Source organism: Papio anubis, chromosome 20 (genome assembly GCF_008728515.1).
Source record: "Papio anubis isolate 15944 chromosome 20, Panubis1.0, whole genome shotgun sequence".
In the NCBI taxonomy this organism is placed as follows: domain Eukaryota; kingdom Metazoa; phylum Chordata; class Mammalia; order Primates; family Cercopithecidae; genus Papio; species Papio anubis.
Window position 1 is genome coordinate 20,101,409 of NC_044995.1, and position 11,681 is coordinate 20,113,089.

Consider the following 11,681-nt stretch of genomic DNA (forward strand, 5'->3'; position numbering starts at 1 on the left):
AGTACAGACGGGGGTTTCATCATGTTGGCGGCCGGACTGGTCTCGAACTCCTAAGCTCAAGTGATCCGCCCGCCTCAGCCTCCCAAAGTGCTGGAACTACACGCGTGAGCCACCGCGCCTGGCCCCATTTCCTTTCTTTTATTTTATTGTTTTCAGACGGAGTTTCGCTGTTGCCGCCCAGGCTGGAGGGCAGTGGCGCGATCTCGGCTCACTGCAACCTCCACCTCCTGGGTTCAAGCGATTCTCCTGCATCAGCCTGCGGAGTAGCTGGGATTACAGGCACATGCCACCACGCCCGGCTACATTTCCTTTAGTTTATTTTTTATAATTTACTAGCCTGTTTGTTGATAACAAGACTGGTGGTGCACAAGGTTGGGTCTTGGTGTTCACCGGGCGGCGGGCATGGGCCAGGTGGGAGGGTCTCCACCACCTGCTGCAAATCTCCAAGAAAGTGCAGGAAACACCATCAAGGGTGATTGTAAAGTTCTGGTTTGGCGCGGCGGGTAGGCGTTCCCACGCAGAAATGAGCACGAAAACTTTTGCTGTGGTTGTAGGCAGGTTGGCCCCAAGCGCTTCTTATTGGCTAATGTGGAGAGAACCTGCACACCCATTGGCTGAAATCTCCGTCTAATTGGGGCTGACTGAGAGCTTCCCTTCCTACTGTGTTGCCTGGAAGCGAAGTGTCCGCCTAGTAACATCTGATCGCGTTTCCAATTGGTCACCGTTTACGGAAGCCCGCCCTCCCTTTTCCGGAAGCCCGGCGGACTCTGGGGCTGCAGGTGGAGTACAGGTGCACAGTGGGAAGTGTGATTGCGCAGTGTTGGGCTGTTCGGCCAAGCGCCCGCAGGACATGGGACGCTGGAGGGTCAGCGGCGTGAAGTCCTCGCCTTCAGCGTCCGCGGCTGGGAAATTGGCTATCGCCACGGCGGGAACTGGGACTCTGGCTGCGTCCCGGCCCTTCCTCATCAGTCCACCGGACTCTTGGGCGCGCGCACTGGCGCTGATGTAGTTTCCTCACCTCTGACCCGTATTGTCTTGAGATTAAAGGTAAAAACGGGGCTTTTTCAGCTCACTCGGGTAAAACGCCCTTGTATTTCTAGGCAGGTGTTTTGTTGCAGAACGCCTCGAGGGGAGGGAGTGACCGGCAGGTTGAGGTTTACTAAATAAAATACATTCCTGGTTTATATTATGTTTATAATCAAGCACCCCAACCTTTAACAAATCTCACTTTTTGCCATTTGTATTCTTTAGTGGACTGTCTCTGATAAGGACAGTCAGTTAAAATGGCATTTTTTTGTTGTTGCTAATTAAACCAATTTTTAGTTTTGGTGGTTGTCCTAACAGCAACTTGTCAGGCTTTATAAAATCATATTTCTTTTCTTTTTTTTTTTTTTTTTTTTTTTTTTTTGAGACGGAGTCTGCCTGCCGCCCAGGCTGGGAGTGCAGTGGCCGGATCTCAGCTCACTGCAAGCCCGGCCTGGTTTACTTATTCTCCTGCCTCTCAGCCTCTCCCCGAGTAGCTGGGACTACAGGCGCCTCGCCACCTCGGGCCTCCTCGCTAGTTTTTTTTTTGTATTTTTTTAGTAAGTAGAGACGGGTTTCCACCGTTAGCCAGGATGCTCTCGACCTCCTGACCTCGATCCGGGCCTGCCTCTCGGGCCTCCCAAAGTACGGGGATTACAGGCTTGAGCCACCGCGCCCGGCCTTATAAAATCATATTTCTTGTGGGAAATTTCTTTGAAAGGCACAGCGAGTTAGTTTGGAATTGTTTAAAAGGAAATAATTCCTGGTTTTGATATCTTAGTAGTAGTATTTTCCCCAGTGTCTTTGAAATCTTATTTTTGGAGCACGTATGTAGAGTAACTTTTGTGAAAGAAACAACCAGTTAAGGAGGTTTTGGGATTTCCTTTATGAACTATAATACTGATTTTGATTATTTATTTATTTATTTATTTTGAGACGGAGTTTCGCTCTTGTTGCCCAGACTGGAAGGCAATGGTGCGATCTCGGCTCGCTGCAACCTCCGCCTCCCTGGTTCAAGTGATTCTCCTGCCTCAGCCTCGTGAGTAGCTGGGGTTATAGGCATGCGCCACCACGCCCGGCTAATTTTGTATTTTTAGTAGCGGTTTCTCCATGTTGGTCAAGCTGGTCTCAAACTCCCGACCTCAGGTGATCTGCCCGCCTCGGCCTCCCAAAGTGCTAGGATTACAGGTGTGAGCCACCGCACCCGGCCGATTTATATATATACATATAAATCACATTCCTCTAACCAAAATAGGGTGTTTCCTTCCATGTTGAATATAGGCTGTAGACCCCTCGGGTATGGGGCATTGTTAGCAGTGAGACCACAGCAGTTTTCATGTCATCTGACAACATCTCCAAATAGCCTTTGTGGTTGTCACTGCTTCCCAAGACAGTTCCAAGGAACAGTTCCCGGTGATGACTTGCTACTTGCTATTGTTGTTACTTAATGTGTTGAGGTGGCTGTTACAGGCACTGTTACTATGGCAGAAATTACACCAGAATTTAGTGGCTCAAATAATCATTTTATTATGTTTGTGGATTCTCATGCTCATAGTCAGGATTTGAGACAGGGCCAAGGGTAGCCCACTTGTCTCCGTTCCGTGATGTCTGACCTCAGCACGGAAGACTCAACAGCTGGGATCTGGACGCATTTGGAGGCTTTTCCCTCACAGCTGATACCTGGCTTGGGATGTTGGAAGATGGGGCTCAGCTGGGATTGAGTGCTTGCATGTAGTGTCTCCATATGGCCTTGACTTCCTTAGAGCCTGGCAGCCTCAGGGTAGTCGGAATTCTGAGGTGGCACAGGGCTCCAGGGCGGATGCTGAGTGGTCTTTTATGAGGTAGCTCAGCAAATCCACCCAGGATCGGGGAGACAGGACATCAATTCTGCCTCTCAAAGGGAGGAGTGGCAAGAAATGTTCAGCCATTATTTAAAACTACCACAGCAACACGCCTATGAATATATCAGAAAAATTAAAGTATCCTGATAGCTGCATTTCTAAGTAATTGGTCTCCTTTGAAATTCTATGAGTTGTGTTTTTTGTAGTTGATGGCATAATTCTGAGGAGGGGTCAAAGACTCTCCCGTATGTTAGAAGGGTCCTGCATAGAACAGGCGCACCCCCGCCCACTTCCCCCAGTGTTTGAAATGCAGTGTTTGTTCTGGTTTATTGGTTAGGGCAGGACTTTCTCATTTGTTTTAGATCTAACAGCGGTTTAGAAATTGGCCTGTAACTTTTTTTTTTTTTTTTTTTTGGCCTGATTTCCTTCTGTTTCTACTGATACTGTTCTCACCTCAATAGGAATTGGGAGCTTCTTTTGCTATTCTTCTATCTTGGATGCATTGGAAGGTAAGTTTCCTTGTGAACCGTATTTTGGACTCACTTTGTAGGCTTTGCCAGATGGCCTTTTTACCCTCCTATCTTGCATTTTCTTTGGATAGTCTCATAGATTCTCAGGGATATTTCCGTATTTTACTATTCATGAGTTTAGAAGTGTGTTTACTTTCCTGAGTTTTCATTTTCTTCTTTTTCTTCTGTCGTATGTAATTTACAGAGCAAATACCCACCAGAGAGGATACTTAAGGGATGTGGAAAGTGAGTTTCTTTGCGCTTATCCGGTGAGGTTGATTCTCAGTCAATGAGCATTCAGTATATGCCTGGGACTCTGGCTTTATTTATTAGCTTTCTGATGCCGAACCCGTCAATGAACTTCTCTGTATATTTGATTCATCATGAAATGGTGACACCGAGGGTGGCTGATTTCCAGGTTTACATCAGTTGCCCCAGGGGAAGTGCCTGGCCCTTGTCTGGTTGTTGCTGCTCTAACTTTGCCCTGTTAATCGAAGAAATGCGGCTAGAAACACTTCCTGGGGTGTTGCTGGCATTTACCATCCTCACAGTTTACAGAGAAGCCCATATTTTCAGCCTGTTCCTCGGCTTTCTGTCATTTCTAAACCATCTCACCCGACCTGGTGTAAGCTTCATTGTGTGTGAGTTTGCAGAGATGTAATTTGGGCCTACACATCTCCTCAAAGCCTAATGCCCACCTCCCACCTCCATGAAAATCTGGAGCTCAGGACCCATCACCCTCCCCCGCCCACTGCAGGCTCGAACATTTGATGGTGGAAACCCTGCCCCGAGTTTGTATGATGGTGGCTTCTCTGGGGTCTTGTTCTCTGTGGGTCTGTCCTGCGCTATAGTGTGTGGAGCCGGGGGGATTTGCCCTGTGTTCCTGAAGGAGGGTCACAAGGAGTTGTTGGATAAATGGTCTCATACTTCTTTTTTTTGGGGGGGACAGAGTCTCGCTCTGTCTCCCAGGCTGGAGTTCCGTGGCACCATGTCGGTTCACTGCAACCTCCATCTCCTGGGTTCTAGCAATTCTCTTGCCTCAGCCTCCAGAGTAGCTGGGATTACAGGCACCCACTACCACGCCCAGCTAATTTTTAAAATATTTTTAGTAGAGACGGGGTTTCACCATGTTGGCCAGGCTGGTCTCGAGCTCCTGACCTCAGGTGATCCGCCCGCCTAGGCCTCACCAAGTGCTGGGATTACGGGCGGGCACCTGGCCAAGGGGCTGATATTTCTTAAGGGCTTCCCCCAAGAAGGAAGAAGCCAAACGTACTGAGGCAAATCTTGTTTACATATTCTTCTAGGTCCAGATTTTGAAGAAATCTCTCTAGAGGTTGAACAGGTAAAGCTCACCTTTCAATAGTTACACCAAGAAAGGCCTAGCTGGTGACTTAAGCTATGGTTTTGGGCTGCACGAGAGTGGTCAGGCGGACAGTGGGGATGTCTACATATAACCCAAAGGGAAAAGAGAAAAGACCCCGAGAAATCAGGGCAAAGTGCCACAGTGTCTGTTTCTTGATGGTGTCGCTGGCATGTGGGTTACCTTCCCACTGCGTCCCCCGAAGGACATGAGGCCATCGACTGCAGTGCCCGTGAACAGAGGAGCTGTGGGAGTGGTAGTTTGATCGCTCCCTTCAAACGCACACCCCGGTGTGTGCACGTCTCTTCTGATGCAGCGCCCCAATGGGTAAGCTCTATGCTTCTCCACACAGTGCATTAGGAGTGGAAACATTCTCTCTGTTTAGCGCTTGACGGTTTGGTTGTGACCTCAAGTCATGGTGATCAGAGCCAATGATCCTAACAGTTTAAAATTGTCGAGCTTGTGGGTAGGTTTTTGGGAGGTAGCGTATGTGTTACCTGGTGTTTGTCATCTGCAATGGTTTTGTTACTTTTTGCATAGACTGCGGAGAATGTTTACTAATTGCAGATGATAGAGAATTCACCAGTCACTCTAAAATCCTCCCATTTCTTGGTCTAGAGCTGCTCCTGGATCCCGCAGCAGCGAGGAGACCTGAAGACCAGAGGAAACACAGCAAGTAGGCCCTTTAAACCACTCATCTGTGTTCTCTTCTAATTTATTCTGTTGTATTTTGTTTCCCTCATTTTAAGAGGTTAAAATCATCTTGTTCAGACCTTAGCATATAAAATGAACCATCTGTAGACTTCAGGCTCCAACCATACCGCAAGAGTTGTCTGGTTTGTTTTAAATTACTGCCAGGTTTCAATTGTAGATACCCCTGGAAGGAATATTCCAGATTCCCTGAGTAGTTTCCAGGTTAAAGTCCTATAGGCTTCTTCTGTTTTGAGGAGGAGTTCCTGTCAGAGAAGAACGTGATTTTGGATTTGTAACTTTAATGCTTGTGAAACACTATAAAAAATAATTTTCTACCCCTAACTTTAAAGTACTGTTAGTGAGAAATTAACATTCCTTCAGGAGGGTTAAACTGCCATTTCAGTTACCCTAATTCCAGATGTTTTGGTTGTTAGGACTCTCTAATGTTCATGAAGAAGTGTTTTATATTTTCCCTCGAGATTAATTTTCTCTCTTTTTTCTTTTTCTTCTTTTTTTTTTTTTTTTTTTTTTTTAAGATGAAGTCTTGCTCTGTTGCCCAGTCTGGAGTGTAGTGTGGCAATCTTGGCTCACTGAAAGCTCTGCCTCCCGGGTTCACGCCATTCTCCCACCTCAGCCCCCGGAGTAGCTGGGACTACAGGCTCCCGCCACCACGCCCGGCTAATTTTGTTTTTGTATTCTTAGTAGAGACAGAGTTTCACCGTGTTAGCCAGGATGGGCTCGATCTCCTGACCTCATGATCCGCCCACCTCAGCCTCTCAAAGTGCTGGGATTACAGACTTGAGCCACCACACCCAGCTGTTTTTTCATTTCTATTATGATTTGTTCTGTGGGCTGTCAGTGACTTAGCGGTATGTTTTTCACATGTTCATAAAGCTGAATAGTTCTGTATGTCAGCTCAGCACCCCTAGTGTCAGCCATGCTCCTCTGCTGCTCTGCATAGATGGGGCCTGTCCACACCCGAATCTCCTGGGTTCCCGCTGTCAGCACCTGAAGGTACCCACCAGATGTGTCTGTCACTTCCCTCCATCCACCTCTCTTGTGGTTCTCGTATTTCTGCCTCCCCAGAGACCATTTCTGTCTAGAGCAGTGGTTTCCAGTAGAAATACAATGCCAGACACATACGTCATTTTACATTTTCTAGTAGTCACTTTAGAAAAGTTAAAAAGAGGCTGGGCACGGTGGCTCACGCCTGTAATCCCAGCACTTTGGGAGGCCAAGGTGGGTGGATCACAAGGTCAGGAGATCAAGACCTTCCTGGCCAACATGGTGAAACCCCGTCTCTACTAAAAATAAAAAAAATTAGCCGGGCATGGTAGCAGGCGCCTGTAGTCCCAGCTACTTGGGAGGCTGAGGCAGGAGAATAGCATGAACCCAGAATGCAGACTTTGCAGTGAGCCAAGATTACACCACTGCACTCCAGCCTGGGCAACAGAGGGAGACTCCGTCTCAAAAAAAAAAAAAAAAGAAAAGTTACAAAGAAATAGGTGAAATTAGTTTTATTTCACCTAAAATGTTAGCATTATCCAAAATATCACTTCAACATCTTATCAAAATAAAAATTATTAATGAGATGGTTTACAGTCTTTTTTCTTGTTTTGAGACAGGGTCTTGCTTTGTTGCCCAGGCTGGAATGCAATGGCACCAGCATAGCTCACTGCAACCTCAAACTCCTGGGCTCAAGAGATCCTCCTGCCTCAGCCTTCCTAGTAGTTCGGATTACAGGCACACACCACCATGCCACGCCAATTTTTTTTTTTTTTTTAAAGACAAGGTCTTGCTGTGTCACCCAGGCTGGAGTGTGGTGGCACAATCTCGGCTCACTGCAGCCTCAACCTCCGGGGCTGAAATCCTCCCACCTCAGCCTCCCAAGTAGCTGGGACCACAAACATGCGCTACCACGCCTGACTAATTTTTGTATTTTTTTGTTAAGACAGGGTTTCGGCATGTTGTCCAGGCTGGTCTCGAACTCCAGAGCTCAAGTGATCCACCCACCTTGGCCTCTGCAAGTGCTGGGATTACCGGTGTGAGCCACTGCACTCGGCCTAATTTTTTTTTTTTCTGAAGAGATGAGGTCTTGCTATGTTGCCCAGACTGGTCTCAAACTCCTGGCTCAAGCAGTCCTTCCTCCTTGGCCTTCCAAAGTGCTGGGATTACAGATGTGAGCCACCACACATGCCCATTCTTTCTTTTTTTTTTTTTTTTTTTTTGAGACGGAGTCTTGCTCTGTCGCCCAGGCTGGAGTGCAGTGGCCGGATCTCAGCTCACTGCAAGCTCCGCCTCCCGGGTTCACGCCATTCTCCTGTCTCAGCCTCCCGAGTAGCTGGGACTACAGGCGCCCGCCACCTCGCCCGGCTAGTTTTTTGTATTTTTTAGTAGAGACGGAGCTTCACCGTGTTAGCCAGGATGGTCTCGATCTCCTGACCTCGTGATCCACCCGTCTCGGCCTCCCAAAGTGCTGGGATTACAGGCTTGAGCCACCGCGCCCAGCCCATTCTTTCTTTTATACTGAGTATTCAGAATTTTTTTTAAATGTGTTTTCCACTTACAGCATTTCTCAGGTTGGACTAGCCATCTTCCAAGTGCTCAGCAGCCACGTGTGGCAAGTGGCTGCCTTGTTGGACAGCACAGCTCTGGAGGGTGATTTTACATCCATCCCCACTGCTCCCTGCCTCCTTTATTCCTGTCCACCCCACACTCCTGCAGTCTGTGACTATCACGTCCCTCTCTCCTCTCTTCCTGTCTCTTGTAATCCTTTAATATGGAGAATTATTTCCAATTCCGTAACATCCTGCCTTGATTTTTTTCTGTCTTACATTCAAGGTCACAGTTTTCCTCTCACCCTCATTTCCGTCTTTTCCCATACGATGTGACGTGTCTTTTTGTCTTGGTTGGGCATTTATTTGCAATACAAGAATGATTGTTTTCTTGATACATTAGTGACTTACATACTTTTCATGTTTTTTGAGTACCTCTTTCTTGACAGAATTTCAAATTAATTCTTGAGTTAAACTCTAGAAAGCTTTTTTTTTGAGATGGAGTTTTGCTCTGGCACCCAGGCTGGAGTGCAGTGGCGCGATCTCAGCTCACTTCAACCTCTGCCTTCCAGATTCAAGTGATTCTCCTGCCTCAGCCTCCCGAGTAGCTGGGATTACAGATGTTCACCACCACGCCTGGCTAATTTTTGTCTTTTTAGTAGAGACAGAATTTTGCCATTTTGGCTAGGCTGGTCTTGAACTCCTGACCTCAAGTGATCTGCCTGCCTCAGCCTCCCAAAGTGCTGGGATTATAGGGGTGAGCCACCATGCCCAACCTAGAAAGCTTATTTTATTATTATAATTTTTTTGAGATGGAGTCTCGTTCTATCGCCCAGGCTGCAGTACAATGGCATGCCTCAGATCCCTGCAACCTCCGCCTCTTGGGTTCAAGCAGTTCTCCCTGCCTCAGCTTCTCAAGTAGCTGGGATTATAGGTGCCCACCACCATCCCCAGCTCATTTTTGTATTTTTAGTAGAGATGGGGTTTCACCATGTTGGCCAGGCTGGTCTCAAACTCCTGACCTCAGGTGATCCGCCCACCTTGACCTCCCAAAGTGTGAGATTACAGGCGTGAGCCACTACACCCAGTCAGAAAGCTTATTTTAAAAGGTGTATATAGAGCCCCTTATGTTTCTGCTTGATTTTTAAAATAACATATTTAGGTCTATATATTTTAGGATGTGAGATCTCACTGTATGTGTTGCTTTGCATCATTGAACATTTTTGGTAATTATTTTTATTTTCTATATATTTTAGATATTTCATTAAACTAATACAGAATTTCATATTCAAGGCCGGGCGTAGTGGCTCATGCCTGTTATTCCAGCACTTTGGGAGGCCGAGGCGGGCAGATCACCTGAGGTCAGGGGTTCGAGACCATCCTGGCCAACATAGGAAAACCCCATCTCTACTACAAATACAAAATTAGCCAGGTGTTGTGGTGCATGCCTATAATCCCAGCTACTTGGGGGGCTGAGGCAAGAGATTCGATTTAACCTGGAGGCGGAGGTTGCAGTGAGCAGAGATCTCGCCACTTCACTCCAGCCTGGACCACAGAGCAAAACTCCTCAAAAAAAAAAAAATAATTTAATATTCGCTCATATCAAAAATGAAAATTTATGTTTACAAATTTCTATCTGAGTGATTATTTTAATGTAGGAAAGGTTCATAAGAAATGGGTGTAGTGACTCTGTTCTTTCCTTTTTTTTTTTTTTTTTTTTTTTTTTGAGACGGAGTCTCGCTCTGCCGCCCAGGCTGGAGTGCAGTGGCCGGATCTCAGCTCACTGCAAGCTCCGCCTCCCGGGTTCACGCCATTCTCCTGCCTCAGCCTCCCGAGTAGCTGGGACTACAGGCGCCCGCCACTGCGCCCGGCTAGTTTTTTGTATTTATTAGTAGAGATGGGGTTTCACCGTGTTAGCCAGGATGGTCTCGATCTCCTGACCTTGTGATCCGCCCGTCTCGGCCTCCCAAAGTGCTGGGATTACAGGCTTGAGCCACCGCGCCCGGCCAACTCTGTTCTTTCCTATGCTCGAATGGAAAATGATGAGGGGACACGATGTTAGAGTTGCAGGGAGAAGGGGTGGAAAAGAGGGATTCCGGAGTGCCAGGCACGCAGATTTTCTGGAAGGTTTCCATGAGGACTGCTGTGGTTTGAGTGTGTTCCCCGAAGTTCATGTGTGGGAAACTCAACCCCTAAGGCAACAGCGATGACCAGTGCAGCCTTCAAGAGGTGATTAGGTGGTGAAGGCTCTGCCCTCACGAATGGATGAAGCAGAGTGGGTTAGATGTCTTGAGAGTGGGTTCCTGGTAAAAAGGATGAGGTTGGCTTCCTCCCTTTCTCTCTTTCCCTTTCTCCCTCTCACATGTGGTCACTCTCTTGTCCTTCCACCTTCCACCATAGGACAGCACAGCAAGACCTTCCCCAGATGCAGGCCTCTCACTTTCCCTGTGTCCAGAACCGTAAACCAAGTGAACTTTTGCTTATAAATCACCCAGTCTGTGGTATTCTGTTACAGCAACACAAACGGACTAAGACAGGGACACTCAGTGGGCTCTTCTCTCTGCTTGATGGAAAACTCTCTGCCTGGTACCTTGTATTTGTAGACATGATGCTGTAAATGCTCTTTGAGAGCCTTGAAGGCTTTTATGTTTGAGGAGTTTACAGAGAAGCCCCTACAGGCTTCAGGTCCCTTCTTCTGTTGCTGTTTGCTCCTTAGTACCTCCCCTAACCTGGTGTTAAATTAGGTCATAGTGTGGTCCTTAGGCCAACAGTATCAGTAGCCCTGAAAATCATGCTGGAAATACAGGTTCACAGGCTGCTCCCCAGAATACTGAAGCAGAAACTCTAGGAGTGAGACCCAACAATCTGTATTTAACAAGCCCCCAGGTGAGTCTGATGCACACAGAAACGTGAGCTGCGGTGTTAGATGGTGTTGAGTTCATGCCAACCGAATCACTGACACACACGTCTGTTCACTGCTTGGTCTTTGCACAGTCCCTGGATCCTCCTGGAATCCCCGATCCCTGTTGCTCCCTCGGGGAGGTTTCTAGTCCCTCTGACTTGAAGCATGGCTTTCAGAGCCCGGCGCCACCCAGCTTGGGTATCTGGTGAGTTCTGTGGTGTGCATGTCCATGTTTGTGACATTCTGGGAAGGGTGGCCCAGGCTGTGATTTGCCATCTACTGCTGCGGGCTATGCATGGTATTCAGAAGGGAGGGGAGATGCCGTGTGCGTGTTCTGAAGGGTTTCCCACTACACAGACCAACCCTCTCCATAACTATTTGATTTTTACTTTATCTCCTCGTTGACTTCACAGTGTCAGTGCAGTTTGTGTAATCATCTCTGCGGGGTGATGCAGGCAGATATAAAGTCTGCATGTGTGGGCAAACTCTCCACATCATGTCATTTATTGTCCATCATTACATGTCTATGGTGTCTCGCTCATTTCTCTCATTTTCTGTCATTTTACCTACTTTTACCTGAAGTACAATGACTATTTAATAACTATTATTTCATTTCAATACACCTCTATGGTATTTTTTCACCTCACATTGGACCTTCCTCCCTCACTGGACTTCAGTGGTGGGACCTGCAGGTCTCAGGCCTTCTGGGATGTCCCAGTTTTACTTGAATGTTCTCTCTGGCCGGCTCAGGCCGGAGCAGTGGGTGTTGGCGCCACCCTGTGGCTATAGGTGATAAGC

The 11,681-nt window shown here is 47.4% G+C and overlaps 1 long non-coding RNA gene across 8 annotated transcripts; it reads left to right on the forward strand.

Annotated features, from left to right (window-relative positions):
- Positions 1-246: 246 nt before the first annotated feature.
- LOC116271661 lies at positions 247-11,424 on the forward strand. Of its 8 annotated transcripts, XR_004180312.1 has the most exons (6): positions 247-1,047; positions 3,326-3,373; positions 3,579-3,619; positions 4,678-4,715; positions 5,352-5,409; positions 10,976-11,424. It is a non-coding gene; the product is annotated as an uncharacterized LOC116271661 (long non-coding RNA). The 8 variants fall into 8 exon arrangements; XR_004180310.1 differs by having other exon boundaries at positions 3,579-4,715; XR_004180311.1 differs by lacking the exon at positions 3,579-3,619.
- The last annotated feature ends 257 nt before the right edge of the window (positions 11,425-11,681 follow it).